The sequence below is a fragment of the Drosophila kikkawai genome, chromosome 3L, assembly GCF_030179895.1.
Source record: "Drosophila kikkawai strain 14028-0561.14 chromosome 3L, DkikHiC1v2, whole genome shotgun sequence".
Classification (NCBI taxonomy): Eukaryota; Metazoa; Arthropoda; class Insecta; order Diptera; family Drosophilidae; genus Drosophila; species Drosophila kikkawai.
Window position 1 is genome coordinate 26,148,773 of NC_091730.1, and position 20,320 is coordinate 26,169,092.

Below are 20,320 nucleotides of genomic sequence, written 5' to 3' on the forward strand. Positions count from 1 at the left end.
ACTCGAAGCCAGCAGTTACCTTCATTTCATCGAAGCATAGTACGCATATTTTGACTTCTTCAAGCATGTCTTTTGTATTTTAGCTAGCCAATTTATAATGTACTCCGACACGGCAAAGGGAATCCTTTTTTATATAGGTGGTTGTACGCACGAGGTCCCGCGGCATGAAGACAGATGGCTGCAGATATGTCTCTTGAATTAAAATTGGACCTTTTCCCTCCACTCTTTAATATTTTTATTTGGGTTTCAGTAAAAATTTTATGCAGAGACACCTCCAATTCCTTCTAGTTATTAACCTGCTGGCGTAATGAAACCATTTCATTTTTCAATATACGAATTTGGTTTCTTAGGCTCTCGTTCTCCATAAGTATTGACGATGGTATTGCTTTATTCCTTCAATACAAATATTTTGCTTGTATTAAGTATTTCCTAAGATCACGGGAAACTTACTCTGTCTGCGAGCTTGCGTTGGCGTAGCCTAATCTTTCCACTAGGTATCTTCCATTGTGAAGAATTAAAATGCGTATCACAAATTCTAGTATTTCCATCAAGCCTGCATTTAAGAATTTGCTCCCACTTTTTTCGCCGAAATTCACATTTAGGTGTTCTTATCAATTTTGCTTTAACGTTTGTGCCACAAAAATTGCAGTAAGACATTTTCTTTTATTTTCTTATTAACTCAGATTGACAGGAATAAAATGTGTACACACTATCTACTCAACCCATTGAGTTCATTTCAATGAATAAACACGAGCTGTCAAAATAAGCCCTAAAACTCGAACATTTGGGACCAGACTAGACTACCTTGTATAATTCTACTATGCGTAGAAGGTATAATTCTACTATGATTCTATCTAGCTTGTGTTCGCAACAACATGCTCGACAATGGATGGCAACGCTGGCACGAACATCACTTGAAGCAACAGTTTGTAGCGACAACACCTAGTATCGGAGCTGTAAAATGTCAAAACAATTTATGCAAGAATTTATTTATTGCTTGCAAAATGAGCAATCTTTGTGGCACACAAAAAGCGATGCGTACAAAAATAAGAATTTAAGGAACTCTGCGTGGGAAGTGTTTCTTAATAAGTACAAGGAGTTCGATGAGCACGCAACAATTGATACCGTTAAGAAGAAGGTTAATTCGTTGCGGGCATCGTATAGACGCGAACTTCAAAAAATAAAAAGAAGCGAGAAATCTGTTGCCGGGGCGGATGATGTTTACCAGCCAAGCCTCTGGTATTTCAACGACCTTTAATTTTTATATGAACAGGAGGCCTCGATGGATGGAATCAATTCATTTGATGACGGTCCGGAAATTGAAATAGTAAGTATTTTTCAAATGAAAACAATTGTTTATTATGCATATAAAGAACATAGTTATTTATTAAATTCTTTCATTCTGCCAAGATACTGCTCCAATCGTGTTGAAATATTCGCAAAATTTATCACGAATTTCTTTGGCATCTTCAGGATAATTGCCACCTCTTAATGATTCCAAATCGTCCAGATGGTTGGAATGCGTTCCTCCAGTGGAATTGGCGGGATCTGCTGAACCTCTTAAATATACTGCGCCGTTCTTTTTTGATAAATAGTTGTGCAAATAGCAGCAACAAAGAACAATCACAGAAGCCTTTTCCGGCTCTAGAGCAATAGTATTCAGAAGGATTCTAAATCTGTTTACTATTATGCCAAATGCATTCTCCACTATACGCCTAGCTCTTGAGAGGCGGTAATTAAAAATGAGCTGCTTCTTTTCCAGTTTTTGGCGACAAAGGAAAGGCGTCGTCCCCTACTAACACGTACGGCAGTTTATATGAAACATTTTTAATTTGGCGAGGCTTCGGAATGAACAGTGATTGTTCATCGTAGCGTCTTTTTTATTCAGACTGGGCAATACTCCAGCATCTGATGCCCTGCCATTTGCTCCAGCTTCGACACAAATAAACTCGTACTGTGCGTTAACTATCGCCATGAGTACAATGCTGAATGTCTTTTTATAATTGAAATAAAAAGATCCCGACTATATCGGCTTCTTTAAGTGGACATGCCTTCCGTCAATAGCCCCAATGCAGTTGACAAAATCCCATTGCATTTCAAAATCATTTGCAACTTCCTTCCACTCTTCTTCATTTCCAGGCATCTGAAATAAAATAAAATAAAATACATTTTTAATTGAAAACTTTATTTTCCAGCCAAAGGCGCCGAAACGTAAACCGGATGAAGGATCCCAGTTCCTGCAGAAGGCAGTAGCTCATTTGGACAACATGAACGCCAAGAAACCGAGAGACGAAGCTGCAGCAGCTATACGCTAAAAAGGGTATAGATGAGATCCTCATGCAAGGTCGAATGAATATGCTCTCATACCAAGGAGTGTCAAACATTGCCAATATACCAAACAATCTAAGTCCTCAAGTTCAGATGCCAACGCTTGTCTATCCGCGACAACACATTTATCACACGAGCACTCCATTATTACGGATAATAGGAATGTCAGTCCCCAATCATTTGCTGAATTGTTCAACAGGAATGAATACGCGTAACGATAAATATAAATAAAAAAAAATTAAATAAAATATAAATAAAAAATAACAAGAAAGGAAGCTAACTTCGGCACGCCAAAGTTTGTATACCCTTGCAGATTGGTTTTCATATTTATATTATAAATTATAATGCCGAAAACAGACACAAAACAGAGTTTCATTAAATTTTACCTATACTTATTATGTTTACAGTTTGACAGTTACAGTTTTACATTCCCAGCTTTATATATTTTATACATTTACCGATCGCTTCTATGACAGCTATAAGATATAGTTGTCCGATTTTTATGAAATTTATACCAAATATCTATAATAATAAGTAAAGCTCATATCTCAGAGTAGATGAAAATACGTTAAAAAACAACGAAGTTATAATTTTTTCTATTACTTTCCCTATCGTTCCTATGGCAGCTATATGATATAGTCGTCCGATTTTCATAAAATTTATACCAGAATTTTGAAATAATACCAGAAGCTCATGTGTCAAAGTAGATTAAAATACGTTGAAAAACAACGAAGTTATAATTTTTTTCGATTAATTTCCCGATCGTTCCTATGGCAGCTATATCATATAGTCGTCCGATTTTCATAAAATTTTTACCAAAATTGTGGAATAATAAAAAAAGGCTTCATCCCAAAAATGGTGGAATAATATTAAAAAACAGCCAAGTTATAATTTTTTTTCCAAAAATGTATCGAACATTTGTATGGCAGCTATATGATATAGTCGTCCGATCCGGCCCATTCCGACATATATAGCAGTGAGAGTATATAGAAGACTATATGCAAAGTTTCATTCAGATAGCTTCAAAACTGAGGGACTAGTTTGCGTAGAAACGGACAGACGGACAGACGGACGGACAGACGGACAGACGGACAGACGGACAGACGGACATGGCTAGATCGACTCGGCTATTGATGCTGATCAAGAATATATATACTTTATAGGGTCGGAAACGTCTCCTTCACTGCGTTGCAAACTTCTGACTGAAATTATAATACCCTGCAAGGGTATAAAAATACCTTGATGTACGGCTTTAGCAATTTAATTATTGCTCGAGACGTTTCTTCCAACTCCTTCAGTAGATTCGTGTGGGTGAATCTTTACCTCTTTGCGTACCCCTCTTTCATCCACATATTGTGCTTCCGTTTTTGCGCTTCATCTTTCTTTTTTTTCTTTTCGAGGCAAACATTAATTGCCCAAAGTGCAATTACAGTGGCGTTGTCGTCGTCCGTTGCCGTGTTCACTTCTCAAAGATTTCCCAGCAAATGATGTTTGGAAGCATGTTGACACTAGTTGGTAGCAAATGAAATTTTTGCTCGACGAGCGGCTCGGCCAACATGTTCTACTGTGGATGGGCCCCTTTAGCCAGTATACCGTGCACATTGACACAAATTCGTTAACTGGAGTTATAGGAGTTACAATTTTTTCTGCCCTATTTTGTATGAAGCGGAACCCGAGGTTAGTTTACTGTTATGCAATTTTCTCAAAAACTGACCGATAGAATTTAATAAAACCTTGCAGGGTAAAACAACAATTAATTTCCCTTATCCTGGCATACTGGGTATATCTGCACAAATTTTTTGACCCGAGATATAAACAAAATTGCGAAGTTACGATTTTTCAAAATCTTTTTTTTAATAGACTTAAAGGTCAAATCCTCTCAAACCCAGTAAAAATCAATAGTAAAGTAATAATTGAAGAAAGTCATCATATTCAGGCCTGCTCCGGTAATCGAAAACGAAAAAAAATGTTATTGATGTTTATTCCACACCACCACAAGATCTTTCTGGCACGTAGGTTTTTTATAAACAATTTATTTCTTACCCCACCTCAGATTTGACCAATAAATTTTTCCCGTGTTCACGAGATTCTTCGTTTTGGCGATAGGCCGATAAGTCCATCGCAAAAAGTTATCGCCAAAATTTGTTAATAGATGTTTTGTTGGCCAACAAATAGGCCCAAAAGGAATTGCTGGTGACAAAAAACAATTCAGCGGCAACCAAAATTATGCAACACAAACAAAATTATGCGGCAAAAAAATATTTGCGCCAACAAAAACATTCGCTAGGCCCGAATCTTGGCCTGGCGTTCCTCCTCTGGAACCTGGTGTTGGTCGGCTTCTCTCGGGCTCGCCGATCCGGCTTCCCAGGTCCGTACTTCCGAATATTTTACATGTTCTTTTTTCTATTAGATTTTTCCACTTTTTATTTTCTTAAAATATTTGGGCGGCCGATTCTTAATTCATTTTCGGTTTTAAAATTAAACATGACGCGGAAACGTCGCGAACAAAAGCCGTTGCAAAAATAGGAAAATTTATAATCGCAAAATCGTTTTAAACCATACAAATTCGACAAAGAATTTCCCAGGGATTCCAAATCTGTAACCAAAAAAATTTTCAGATTTTTTTTTGTGGAAGATATGAGCATTCAAAGTCGACATTGTTTTTTGTGTATGCATGCGTTATACACAAAAACTACATAGCCACTGGTCATAATTTTTTTTTTTTGTAATGACAGTTACATTCATTAACACTTATCCGAATTGAAAAAAAATTTTAGTTTTGTGTGGGCTTGTACAAGTAAATCGCTACCTGCCAGGTGTCCATTATTTTCACATTTTTCTGGCTAAAGTAGTCTATAACTTCTGAAGCTGCCCAGAGCCGGCAACTACACTATGACTACGGACTGCGTGTATCTTTCCTGAATCAGAATCCGTTTAGATAGTCTGCAACCAGCTGCGACTCTGGCATTGCGAAAACCCGACAATTTAGGTTAAAATATACCAAAATACCGACACAATTTCATACAAACCAACAAAAAATACTATCTGTAGCGCTCACGGTTCTGTGGCGGTTTAACATAAAACAAAAAAATTTTTTTTTTCTAATTTTCAAATTATTTTTATTTAAGCAAATACATTAAAATAAAATAAATAAAAATTGAATAAAAAATATTTTTAAAAGTTTGTCTTCATTGAGAAAAAAATATTTCTTCACTTTGATACCCTTTAAAAAGGCGAATGAGTGGGCGTGGCAGATTTTCCAATACATATGTTAATTTTACAACAATTACCTGTCAAATGGCGTTTAAATTATTTAGTTATCTTGTTTTGTTCAAAAGTTATGATTTTTGCAACGTGAAATGAGAACAATTAGCGTTGCAAAAATCAAAAAAGTCATGTTCGCAAAAACGATTTTAACCATACTTATTCGACAGAAGGATTCAGAATCTGCAATAAAATCTATTTTAAGATTTTTTTGTAGAAGATATGAGCATTCAAAGTTGAACTTTTTTCGTTTTTTGCATCATACCAAAAAATGGGTAAAATGGTCGACTTTCAGGTAATATTACACAAAAGCCATAAAACCAATGGTCATGGTTTTTACTTTAAATGATAGATACATTCATAAACTGTTAATTAACCCAAAAAACGGCACTTTGGTTTGGGCTTGTACAGGTAAATCGCTACCTGCCAGGTGTCAATTTTTTCACCTTTTTCTGCCTAAAGTAGTTTATAACTTCTGAAGCCGATGAAAGCCACCGACTACACTATGTCTACAAGTTACGTGGATCTTTCCTGGACCAGAATTAACTTTCATCGGCTGCGTCGAGCTGCGTCTGCGAAAATGCAACGACATAAGCCAAAACTACTCAGGGTAAAATATACCAAAATACCGACACAATTTCATACATTCCAAGAAATATACTAACAGTAGCGCGTGGCGGTTACACTTTGGATTAAAAAATTGTTTTTTTCAGTTTTCAAATTATTTTTATTTGAGCAAATATATAAAAATAAACATAAAAAATTAAATAAAAAATATTTTTTAAAAATTGTTTTCATTGAAAAAAAAATTATTTTTTCACTTTGATACCCTTTAAAAAGGCGTATTTGTGGGCGTGGTACATTATGCAGTTTAAATTATTCGATTACCTTATTTGGTTCAAAAGATATGATTTTTGTAACGCTAAATGAGAAAAGGCGCTACTGTGCGTCGCACAGTAGCTCCTTTTCTCATTTTACGTTGCAAAAATCATAACTTTTTAACAAAACAAGATAACTAAATAATTTAAACGCCATTTGACAGGTAATTATTGTAAAATTAACATATGTATTGGAAAATCTGCCACGCCCACTCATTCGCCTTTTTAAAGGTTATCAAAGTGAAGAAATATTTTTTTCTCAATGAAGACAATTTTTAAAAAATATTTTTTATTTAATTTTTTATCTTTATTTTAATGTGTTTGCTTAAATAAAAATAATTTGAAAGCTGAAAAAAAAAAATTTTTTTTTCCAAGTTTAACCGCCACAGAACCGTGAGCGCTACAGTTAGTATTTTTTTGTTGGTTTGTATGAAATTGTGTCGGTATTTTGGTATATTTTACCCTGAGTTGTTTCAGTGTTTTGCTTCGCAATGCCAGAGTCGCAGCTGGACGCAGACTTTCTAAACGGATTCTGATTCAGGAAAGATACACGCAGTGCGTAGTCATAGTGTAGTCGCCGGCTCTGGGCAGCTTCAGAAGTTATAGACTACTTTAGCCAAAAAAAGGTGAAAAAAATGGACACCTGGCAGGTAGCGATTTACCTGTACAAGCCCACACAAAACTACCGTTTTTTTTAATTTGAATAAGAGGTAATGAATATACCTGTCACTTAAAAAAAAAATCAAGACAATTGGTTATGTAGTTTTTGTGTAATATTACCTGAAAGTCGACTAATTTACCTATTTTTTGTTGTATGACGCATACACGGAAAACAAATTCGACTTTGAATGTTCATATCTTCCTCAAAAAAAATCTGAAAATTTGTTTGGTTACAGATTCGGAATCCTTGGGAAATTCTCTGTCGGTTTCTTATGGTTTAAGTCGATTTTGCGATTATGATTTTTTCGATTTTTGCAACGGCTTTTGTTCGAGAGGCGCTACTGTGCGTCGTCGCACCCGGTCTCGCTCTCGAAGTTTCGTCCTCTTTTTTCCCCCGTCTTAAAACCTAACGGAGGCAGCGAAGATCGAAAGCATGCCATTCGAACTCCCTTTTCGAATCGACCCCAGTTGGCAGCCTTGGAATCTGTGCAGCCCATTTCCAACCTATCGATATTTTCGGGACCATCGATACGGCGGACACAAACAAACTCCAGCATATTTTACCTTTTCCTGACTTCGAAAAAAGCAATTGTAAATTCAATTTGAATTTAAAGAATTAAAAGAAGAAAGAATTGTGGCTTGCCTCTTGGTTTTCTTTGTTCGTTGTGGCGCGACACACAGCCGAGTAATATAGGCAGAACGATCGGACAGTCTTCTGAGATCGTCGGCCTAGTTAAGTTTGAAACGCACTCCGCTTGACATGGAATGCGAAAGTAAATCGACATGTACATATGTATGTACGTATGTTTATAATTTTTCTTAATTTAATTTTTTAAACTAGATTAATTTCATTATCGTCTTCTCATTAATTAAATAAAATTAAAAACCTTAAAAAAACAGCTTCATTTGCAAGAACAAAATTATTGGCACAGTTAACAAAAAATTAATTATTTGCAACTGAATTATTTATTTATTTATTCGCCAACGGAAGGACTCCTTAACTGGCTACATTAAACTAAAATTAATCCTAAGTTGTGTTGTGTGGTAAATACAAATACAATTGATTTTTGCCAAATCTCTGGGGGAAGTTGGGTCCAATCGCATGTTAGGCGGTAATTTGATAAAATATATTAAAGCCCTAGTAATGGGCTCATTTAGGGCATAATTAGTTCTACAGAGTGGAGTAGAAAATGGTTCCAATGATCTTAGTTGTCTACCCGGAACACAAAAATTGACGAGGCTTAGTAAAGCGGGGCAGTCAATTTGGCCAGAAATCAGGTCGAAAATTGTTAGAATGGCTGATACAGCTCTTCTATCTTCTAAAGAAGATAAATTCACTAATCTGCATTTAGCGGAATAAGAAGGGGCGGGATCGTGGAAATGAAGGGAGTAAAGGGCGAAGGATAGAAATTTTTTTTTGTATACGCTCAAGTCGTTTTGTGTGTATGGCTCCTGAAGGATTCCACATAAATGAGGCATATAAATATAATGAAAAATAACGATTTTTAACAAAAAATTAATATTTAGTGCCTAAGCCTTTATGTTTAATTACAGATTCCAAGCGCCTTGCCATCGAACAAACCAAATTTTGGGTGGTTTCCAGGACAATTATATGCCACTCCTGTACAAGCGCCACCTTCAGCTCCGCCTTAGTCGAAGTGGAGCGTTTTTTTTTTCTTTTAGACTTTATGGTGTGTTTCCGGATCTTTCGCTTTAGGAGATCCCACAAATGTTCAATTGGCTTGAGATCAGGACTCTGTGGAGGTGTTTGCAGCTGATTTTTAGCATTATATAGAAGCCAAAGCTTTGTATTATGCGCCGTGTGCTTGGGATCGTTGTCTTGCTGGAAGCGATTTTTCAGAACTTTTTTTTAAGTTTTCATTCAAAATGTTGATATATGTGCGTACCTTGGTCCATAATTGACTCGCTTCCTCCATGCTTTACCGTGCGCACTAAATTTTTCATTTTAAAAGCTTTTCCGGTTTTTCGCCAAAATGTAAATGTGGGAGGTAAATTTAAGTTTTTTGCATTTTTATTTTTTAAATTCTCTTCAGAATATCTAAATAATATTTCTTGTCCATTATGCCCTCAATAAATTCGAATAAATCCGACACCAGCAGCGGACATGCAACCCCACACAATGACGCTCCACCACCATGTTATACCGACATTGCAAGGGTCTCTGATTTCAGTTCGGTTTAGGCTTTCTCCACACCGTTTGGCGGCCATCCGATTGAAAAATATTAATCTTGCTTTTGTCAGAAAAGATTACATTGTTGATTGACTTTTGATATTAGTAGTTATCGTCTAGCAACGCGGCGCTTGTAGCGTAATAGGGTAAATATCCTTCCTGAAATCATGTTTAACTTCTGCTGCGATCTGCGTGAAAGAGATTTTTGGGTTCACCTTCACCTTTCGGATAATACCTCAGTAAAATTAATATATACATATGTGCATCGTGTTTTTCTTAATTTTTTTGAGTTATTTACAAAAATAGGATTATATACATTTCTAATATTGCTTAAATGTGTTTTTAATATGAAATAGTGTCTCCAGCTCACTTTCAAAGAGATCCGTGTATATTTGCGCATTCATGCGTACAAAGCATACTGGCGATTTCCCAAAGAAGCTAAAAGCAGCCCAAATCATTAGAGAGCCACCACCGTGGTTGCGTCTGTGGCAAGTTAGCCGGGGATGCCTTGGGTCTCGCCAATACTTTTGGTTTCCATCAGGCCCGTCTAAATTGAACTTTTTCTCATCACTAAAGATGACATTATGAAATTCGCTGCCCCAAAATTTATATTTTTCATAAAAGGCAAGTCGAGCCATTTTATGGCGTCGCAACAACTTTGGTTTTGGCACCTTTGATTCGGCAAATTTGTTGCAATCGTTGCCTAGTTATTGGCAACTTCAGTTCTGCTTTAATCTGGGCGCAACTCATACTTTTGGCAGTTGCCAAAACTCTAATGTGTCGTTTAGTCCGGCCGTCAACTTTAGGAGCTGCACCTTTGCGGTTGTTCTGGGCATATTTTTGCGGAGACTTCAGGAAATTTGTTATTGTATTCCGATGCCGATGCAGTGTTTTAGCAATAACACCCACTTTGACGCCACATTCAGCCATAGTTTTTATTTTAATCTGCTCTTGCGTTAATTCGGTTCCCCGTGGCATTTTAATTAAAGAGTGCCGTTTATATAGCCCAGATCTTTTCAATATAACTTAATATAATTTAGAATATACTTTTTGTAAATGGTAACACAAATTTAATTTATTTGTTCAATGAGAGTATGACCGGGTCGCACTCCAAACGTAAATGAAGCATTTTGCACATATATCAACTTTCTATTAAAAGAAGTTATTCGCGTTCTTCTTTATGCTAACGGTACTACAGATTGGGAGCTGATAAGAAACCAATGTACGCCGCAATATTAGTATATATAAGAGAAAAAATGTGTGTACTCAAAACCAAATTATCCCTATTGCCTATAGGCAACATTTGTCCATCCATATATGTAAATAAGTACGTACGTATGTATGTCATACATACAAAGATATGTATAATATTTTCAACATTTTTACGGGTATTATTGTATTGAGAAATTGATTCTTTTTGTCATAAAATTGACAGACCCAATCCAAAACAATAAAAAAAATTAAAATAAATTAATTTAATTTAAATAAATAAATAAATTTTAAATTGACTACAAATTTTAACTCACGTTTTTTCCCTAAAGTTTAAACTTCACATTTATATCTATGTATGTATATGTATGAGCAATATTACCTTTAAAAGCACAAACAATTATTAGATTTTTGTTAACAATCTTTACTTTTCTGTGTTAGTATTAGTATGATACAGTAATTTTTATTTGGGTTTGAGCACAAATGGACATTACAATTCGAACATTTTGACCTGGGAAAGCCTTTAGTACGCATTCTACATCTACCTTTTAATCCCCACTGAACCCAGTGACCAATTTGGTCGTATCTTATTGCCTTTGCTGGAGCCATAATATAAGACCTCTTTGGAAATGAAGATTTTGGTAGTTCAATCCCTTTGGAAGAAGCTGGAGAACTTTGATATACAAGATCGGTTGATGAGCTTGGAGAGTTAAAATTTAGTAAACCAAATGCAGGCCGACCCCTTTTTCGGGATCTAACCACATTAGCATTAAGTAGCTCCATGGCAATGTCTAGTTGAAAACTTATAAGTGGCATATGTTTTGTTCTTTAAAATGATTGCTTATGATCTCGGCGGTACAGTAGCCAACTATTCACCACTGTCACATTTATACACCAATAAACGATTCGCATGTACCATTTTTTTGAGCGATGATTTACTTTGTATAATTCTAATAGCATATCTGATAGATCAACGCCACCCATGTTTCTATTATACCTATCTACAATAGCTGGACGAGGTATTTTAACCATGATTTTCTCTTTGCGGCACCAACGCATGCACTCAGAAACTGGTGTATCAGCAATATAATTTGAAATTAGCTGAACACATTTGTTATCATACCAGCGACACGAGACCAATTTATAGGTTGCTTCGACCTTTATGTCAAAAGATCCCCTGCCTTTGTCAGCTAACTGTTTTTCATTAAGAAGATTGACATTTGTTAGACGGTTATTGCGAATAGTGCCAACTGCTAAGATACCTCTTTCCTTAATGCTATCATCAGGCTTACTGAAGTAAACCAGTTATCAAAAAATAGCTTAAAATTTTGATTGTTAGGAATGTTTGAAGCCAAATGCAAAACAATATCTGAAGACAGTACAAGTCCATAAGATTTACAGGTTCCTTCTCCAACGTAAAAGCAAAAATCATATATAATGCCAGACACCCCAGCTCTGGAAAACATTTTAAAGCCCTACTTGTGCGGCTTTTTAGGGAGATACTGCTTTAAACTATGATGACCTGAAATAGATATTAAATTAAAAACTCATATATTGCAAAATAAATTAAACTAATTTTACCTTTAAAATCATCTGTTCATCACAGCTTTGATATTCCTCTTGAGATATTTCATTAAACTTCTCTTTTAATTTATTTAGTAAGGGACGGATCTTATAAAGTTTGTCATAGTTATCTTCCCCTTTTCCGGGTTGCTTATAGTTATAATTTATATGAAAATTTGATTTTATTTATTCAAATCTATTTCGTGGCATTGCGTCTGATATTGCGGATAACTTAAAAATAAAATAAAATATGATCCCCTCCCAAGAGAGTATAAAAAATTGGATGTACGAAGAATCTGTCGCTGCTCGGGTGAGGAAGAAATTCTGGCCTTTTGAAGAAATTCTTCCTCCCCAGAGAGTATAAAAAATTTGATATTGGAAGAATTTCTTCCTCCCCAGAGAGTATACAAATTTATAAAATAAATCATTAAAACTTTTTTATTTGTTAATTTTTAATTATAATTTATTCCAATGGTTATTATTATTAATTTCTTATATTAATGTATAAATCTTATTAAGAGCCACTTAAACTTACTTTTCTTAGTTCCCGGTCGGGATTTGAACCCATGTCTCAGAAATCACAGACCGTCCGCTTACCAACTGGGCCACTGAGTCAAATCAAAAGCTAATGTCGGGAACGCGAATACATACAGTTTCAAGGAAAGAGCAAAAATATATGTATCCCTTTATCTCTCTCTCTCTCGCATTAAAAATAAATGTGCGTATCAATGCGGACAAATGTGCGAATGTGACTTTCACCAACCGAGCAGCTAGCTGTCCTGGGGTTAGTCTTAATGGTAGAGTCATTGACCACCATAGAGCCTATAAATACCTTGGCGTTACCTTGGACCGTAAACTTACATTCGGCAGGGATGTTGCGAACATTCAGCATGCTTTTAAGGCTAAGGTTTCCCGGATGGCATGGCTCCTGGCACCCCGCCACAAACTATCGCTTTACTCCAAGGTCATGATATATAAGTCAATACTAGCCCCCTCCCTGTTTTATGGCCTTCAAGTTTATGGAATTGCTGCAAGATGTCATTTGAACAAGATTCGGATTCTTCAAGCAAAAACATTAAGGAGGATCTCTGGGTCTCCTTGGTACATGAGGACTAGAGACATTGAACGAGACCTAAAGGTGCCCAAGCTTGGAGACAAACTTCACACTATTTCAACTAAGTACATGGAAAAACTTAACAATCACCCTAATAGTCTGGCTAGAAGATTAGTCACCGCTGAACACAGAACACGAGTCAGGAGAAGACTAAAACGTCACCACCCTCAAGACCTCCCCGATAGAGTCTTGACATAACATATTAAACAAATCATGAAAATCATTTCAAATTATGTAAACATAACTTAACTTAATACTCCTCAACAAAGCATTGTAAACAGAATTAACTTCGAATTAGGTTTAGTTGCCAAATATCTAGGTAACAGTGCACTAGTCAAATAAAATTTCATTATTTTTTTTTTCCCAAAAAAAAAAAAAAAAAAAATTAAAAATAAAAATCCCCAAAGGGAGTTTTCGTTCGAAAAAATCCCTCCCATTTCCACAAGAATTTCATCCTCCCCTGGTCGCGTCCTCCCGAAATGTCCGACTGGGTGATAATGAGCCGAAACCAAAGCGTCGTCGCCCGAATCCTGCAGCTTCTCTCGACCTGCAAAGCATGTGCGACGCTAAGCAACATCATTAGTCAGCTCAATTCTTCCATGACGGAGCACTTCAAGAATATGGAGGAGCTGCATAAGGAGATAATTGCAGTTCAGAAGGAGGATATAGAACTTAAGAAAGAGCTTCTAAATAAATTTAATGATATTCTAAGTAGTTGTGAAGAAGACATTTTTATTTTTATACCCTTGCAGGGTATTATAATTTCAGTCAGAAGTTTGCAACGCAGTGAAGGAGACCTTTCCGACCCTATAAAGTATATATATTCTTGATCAGCATCAACAGCCGAGTCGATCTAGCCATGTCCGTCTGTCCGTCCGTCTGTCCGTCTGTCCGTTTCTACGCAAACTAGTCTCTCAGTTTTAAAGCTATCTGAATGAAACTTTGCATATAGTCTTCTGTATACTCTCACTGCTATATATGTCGGAACGGGCCGGATCGGACGACTATATCATATAGCTCCCATACAAATGATCGATAAATTTTTGGAAAAAAAATTATATCTTGGCTGTTTATCAACATTTTTGCACCATTTTTTAGATATGGCCATTTTATATTATTTCAAAATTTTTGGTAAAAATTTCATGAAAATCGGACGACTATATCTTATAGCTGCCATAGGAACGATCGGGAAATTGATAGAAAAAACATTATAACTTCGTTGTTTTTCAACCTATTTTTATCTACTCTGAGATATAAGCTCATTTTATTAGTTCAGAATTTTGGTATAAATTTTATGAAAATCGGACAACTATATCATATAGCTGCCATATAAACCGATCGGTAGATGTAGAGAAAATGTAAAACTGGGAATGTAAAACTGTAACTGTCAAACTCTAAACAATAAGTAAAATTTAATGAAATAATATCTGCAAGGGTATACAAACTTCGGCGTGCCGAAGTTAGCTTCCTTTCTTGTTGTTCTTGTTTTCATATATGTTTAAACTTTATACTGGGAGCGACCGAGCAATTTCATCTCGTTCAGATTCTCCCTCATCGTCAAATCGATATTCCGCCGAAATGTTCAAATTTCACCTTCTACATAAGTTGTGCAGAGCACAGCATACATTTACTATTCTGCAACAAAACAATGGCTCATATATTGAGCATCGTTGTAGGCAGCGAAAACGGCTTTTACGAACTCTAATAGTCCGTTCGACAATGTTTCTAGCTCGAGTATGCCTTAAATTAAAGGTATGGCGATATGTTCCATACTCTGCGCTCCTGTAGGGAGTTAAAACAAAGCTCTCTAGCGCGTATCCGGAGTGCGCTAAAACAAAATGACCGTTTATAGTGGTAGAGAGGTATTCTCTGGCACCGGAAAGGTTCCATATAAAAGAGATATTGCATCTGATAACTGCCCGGTCTAACAAAGAAAAACACATTTTTTTGTCAAAATTCGTTTTTATTATTCAGGGACGGCAAATAGTTATTATGATTTTAAAAAAATTGAAGCCCAAAACAGTCTCCAAAAAAATTTGAAAAAATTTTCATAAGTTAAATTTTCATGGCGAATTCAAAAACAAAAATTTTTTATGAAAGAAATTGATTTTTAATAATTAAAATTAATTTTAATAATTGAAAATTAGTAATAATTATTAATTTATTATATAAATTGAAAAATAAGAATTATTCTATAACTTTTATTTTACAAATTGAAAATAAAGATTGAATCTATATATCTTTTGATTCGTAGAAGCCAGGTCCAATATATATGTATATATGTATATGATCTACACATCAATACCTTTCAGTTGGTATATAATAAGTATGTGTGTATATATATATATATATATGTATGTTTATCCGCTTATGTCCCTGTGCAGTATTGTCTTATTACACAGCTGCACAGACTAAACATTGTGATAAGAAAGAGACAAGAAAACAAAATCTAGTTTTAGAATTCGCTTTCCGATAAGAAGTGCAAATTGGTCAAAATTTTAGTATGCGTTGATCTTTGCTTCACAAGTAAATTGGTTGTCATGGGATATTAAAAGGTCCAAAAGCTTCTCTCTCAGAAAAAAGAAGGCTGCGCGATGAGTCCAGCAATATCTCCTCAATCCCATCGAGTCAACACCCATCCAGTACAAAGGTTTAATCTTATTTAAATCAAATTTAATATTTCCTTTTTATTTCAAATCTTTTCGTCGCACTGCACTTTATTTTATTTAATGAAAATCAGATAACACGTCTTCTCAGAAGATTAAAAACGGAAGAGGAAGTGACCACGCAGAATATAGTGTGCACGTCTTCCATTAGTTGTGTTTTTGCCACGACACACTAATATCGATATCAAGGGTGTTCTTCAAATGATATATTGATATTAAGGGTCTTCTAACATGGGACGTAAACGTGATGCTATTGTGCGCAATTTTTTCGTCTTTAATTTGGAAAAAAATGAATCGAAGTGTAAAATCTGCAACAGCCCTTTTCAGGGCTCATACTTTACAAACTTAAGGAGGCATCTTCTAGACCGGCATGCCGAAGCTTACTCATCTGAGTTAAGCCAGCAGAGCAGTGAGCCTGTGGAAAAGCAAAAAAAAATTGTCATAAAGATGTCGGCCAGTCAAGTGAAAGAGGCTTGCGTGCAATTTGTGACAGACGAAAAATTGCCATTTCAAATGTTTGATTTCTTTTAAGACATTGCAAGACGGAGCAAATTGGACATGACTCCCATAACAGCGCGGAATGTGATGCAGCATGTGTCGGAAAAGTATGAACGCGAAAAGGCCTTGTTAATAAGGCGACTAAAAAATAAGCTCGTTTCGCTGAAAATTGACATCGCTTCACGGCATTCCAAAGGCATACTGGGCTTGTGCAGTATTATCATAATAAAGCCATTGAGATCAAGACGTTAGGTGTTATTGAGCTGCATCAAAAACATACTGGGCTCAATTTGAGCAGTGAAATTGAAAATATTTTGGCAGATTTTTCAATTTCTAAGCAGCAAATCTATACCATTACGTCCGACAATGGCAAAAATATTTTGAAGGCAATAGAGCACTTAAATGAAGACCCCGAAAGTGTTCTAAGCTTCGAGGATGAAAATAAGGAGCTGGTGCAAGAAGTAAGAATTTTTTCCATCGCTTCTATACGATGTGCTGCTCACACCTTGCAACAGGCCGTCAAGGATTTTTTAAATAACGATGAGAGGAGCGAAATTGTGGAAAACGCGCGAAAACTGGTGAAGACATTGCGAACACCGACTTTCAGGTAAGATTTGCAAAAGATTAATTATTTTAATAATAAATATTAATAAATAAAATATAATAAAACATATACTACATTTAGGTTAGCAATTGCTGCAACATCGTTACCGCTTCCCATAAATGATGTGCCAACAAGGTGGAGCTCGACGTACGAGATGCTGAGAAATGTATGCATTTATGAGGAATTCATACACCAACTCTTGCCACCAATTTGCCAACTAACGGACCAGCAATGGACTGACATCAAAGCACTGCTGTCTGTGCTGGAGCCGATATCCGTGGCTACCAAAAAATTGCATAGCGAACAGCTTTATTTTGGCGACTTTTTCAAGCTTTTGTTGGAGGCGAAACTAATGATTAATTCTATGAGCAGCAATATTCATGGGGAAAATCTTGTCGAAAGCTTAGAGAGTCGAGAGAATATTCTTATAACGAATGAGGTTAATCTCTCTGCAATTTATTTGGATCCCAGACTTCGGCGAATTATAGTTAAAAATCCGATTCAGCAGGCAGCCGCGAGGAATCATTTGTTGGGACTAATGCGAAAAATACTTGCAATAAGTATACAAGTAAGCTGAATGATCTTTCTCATATTTACTTTATAATTAATTACACTCTTTTTCTCGTTTACTAGGAAAACCCAATTAATGAAGACGAAGAAGCAGCTGATACTAGTACGTCTGAAGCATCGTTTTCACAACCGAACGATGGCCCTGAACTAACGTCCCAGAGTACATGCTCATTATTAAATGAATATTTAAATTCATTTGCGGTGAGCTCTGGATGCGAAGACTCTGAGGACGATGATGAACCCGAGCTCAAATTGGCGGCAACAGAAATAAATGAATATTCACCAAAGCCCATAGATCCAAGCGTGAATATCATGAGCTATTGGGAGTCGAAAAAATTCACGTATCCACGCTTGTACCGCCTGGCTCAGGTAGTACATGCTGTGCCTGCTACGCACGGGATTTTTTAGGGGGGAGAGCCATATTTTCATCTGGCAACAGTGTCTCCTATCCATCGTCTGGTTACACTGTAAATATAATACGTGTTTGAAAGTTCAGAGTAACAAAATGGAAAAAAATTTAGAATTACTCGAAACCGTAGAGTAGGCCACACCGACGTAAACGAATGTGCATACGTACGGCTCCCGGGAAAAAATCGGCTAAATCGCATTTACCCCCATATAGACAAGTCCACAATAGTGGCATAAATACCTGTGCTAGCCCAGATGGCAAATCCGAAGTGCAAGTGCTTGTGTTGACTGGCCGGCCAGCGACTGGGGACAGGCCACAGTTCGCGAGTTACAATTGGACAAATCCTGCAAGTACAGGTATAAAACAAATCTTCCGTGCTCCGCTGATCATATCGAATCCTCACAGTGACTCTAATAGCTGCAAAACGATTTTTAACATTGTGCAAAAATTATAACCTCAATTATTTGTTTTGTAAAAATCCCAAAAATGCGCTGTCAATAACGCATCATCGGATACAATGGATACACCTCTTCAACAACAATCCATCAATTTGAAATCGATGAGGGAGATTGCTGAACCAACTCCTGCCGAACTACGAGCTAATCTGCCAGAGAGTTTAACGGAAAGCTGCGTAATTGCTGGCAGTACAATCAGATGGGCTCCTACAAGCTGCATCACAACTTGTACCGTAACATCCTCGATCTCATCTCCACTGACGTACACAACAAGCTCGAATGGCAGTTTGTGTTTAGCTGCAACTAGTACGAGGCAAGATCCTGCTTCTACTAGCGCATCATCATGCAACTCCACCCCAGGGTGGCAGCAAGTCACCGCAAAGCCAAACAAAGGAGCAGCAAAGAAGAGAGCAGGTACCGTTCTCTCTCCCAAGATAAGCCACAAGAAGACAAGCTATACCGCCAATTCTGGAAACCGCTTCATACCCCTAAGCGACGAGGAAGAAATGGACGTCGAGCCTTCCACTTCGCAAGCCGCGAAAAACCGCGCCGCAAAAGAGTGCGATGCAACTTTACAGCCAGAAAATTCCAACAGCTCAGGACAAGTCCAAACAGTCGCATCGCAAGCGGCTCGATCTCCCAAGGTCCCAAGGATTATGGTTTCCGGTGTGGTCAGCTTCTCTGCTTTCCGCAGTGAGCTGGATGCTCTTTTTGGAGACGCTTACTCCATCAAAGCGCTGAACTCAGGCGACTGCGTCGTTCAGTGCAACTCCTCCGATGCCTACAGGCTCGTGGCCAGACACTTCCGCGAAAAAGGAACTGTTTTCCACCACCACCAGCTGCCAGACCCTTTCGCATGGTAATGGGGAACATTCACCATGACATCCCATCGGAGGACATCATTGAGTGCCTGCAGGAAAAGGGTCATTGCGTTTTGCGCATCTATACCCCTCGTAACAAGGCAACAAAGCTTCCGCTCAACATGAGGTTTGTGGACGTTAAGAAGGCTGACAAAAAAATAAAAAGTACATTTTCGTGCCGTTTCAGGCTTTTCCTTAATTTTTTTGGTCACACTAGCTCGGTAACGAATTAAATAGCGATTCCGCTGTCTAAATTTAGACAGCGGATTTTTCTCGTCAAAGTACTAGGCTTCAGTTGAAGCAATTTCTGCCTCCTCCTGGCTTCAAAACACGCAATCGAAAATAGAAATGGCATTTTTTAAATTTGTTTACTTTGACCAACCTCACATATCATCTGTTTGAGCGTAAGAAACGATGAGAAAACAAAATATTCCTATAGCAAAACGATAGCAGAAATTTGCCGAAAACCGTAGCAGCTAAAAACGAAAACAAGACAAGGGCCGAAATGCACCGAATAAGGTTTTCAACGAACATGAGGAGCGACGTATTGTTCGGAAAATTAAGGAAAATCCTAAACTATCTGATCCAAAATTAGCTGTAGAGATAGAGCATGAAATGGGCAAGAAGAGTAGTGCTAATACAGTTCGCCGTGTACTACATGAGAACAACTTCAATGGTCGCGTTGCCCGCAAAAAGCCATTTATCAGTAAGAAGAATAAGGAGGAACGGCACAAATTCGCAAAGGAGCTTATAACTCCGCCAATATCGTTCTGGAATGATATAATCTTTAACTTATTTGGTTCTAATGGGAGGCAATATGTGTGGCGGCGGCCCAATACAGAGCTTGAAAACAAACAGTTAAACATGGCGGGGGCCATGTCATGGTTTGGGCCTGTATGGTGGCCTCTGGAGTGGGTAACCTGATTTTAATTGATGGGATAGATGCCAGATGTACCTGACCATATTGAAGGAAAATTTTCTGCAAAGTCCCGAAAAGCTGGGCTTCGGTTCTATCAGGAATACGACCCTAAGCACGCAGCATCAATTGTTA

The 20,320-nt window shown here is 37.0% G+C and overlaps 1 long non-coding RNA gene and 1 pseudogene across 1 annotated transcript; both read right to left on the reverse strand.

Moving 5' to 3' along the window:
- Positions 1 to 1,387: 1,387 nt before the first annotated feature.
- Positions 1,388 to 2,143, reverse strand: LOC138928279 (putative nuclease HARBI1; annotated as a pseudogene).
- A 72-nt stretch (positions 2,144 to 2,215) lies between these two features.
- Positions 2,216 to 3,756, reverse strand: LOC138928512 (uncharacterized). The gene is made up of 3 exons (XR_011444929.1): positions 3,567 to 3,756; positions 2,368 to 2,511; positions 2,216 to 2,311 (listed from the first exon to the last, which is right to left on the reverse strand). It is a non-coding gene; the product is annotated as an uncharacterized lncRNA (long non-coding RNA).
- Positions 3,757 to 20,320: the final 16,564 nt, after the last annotated feature.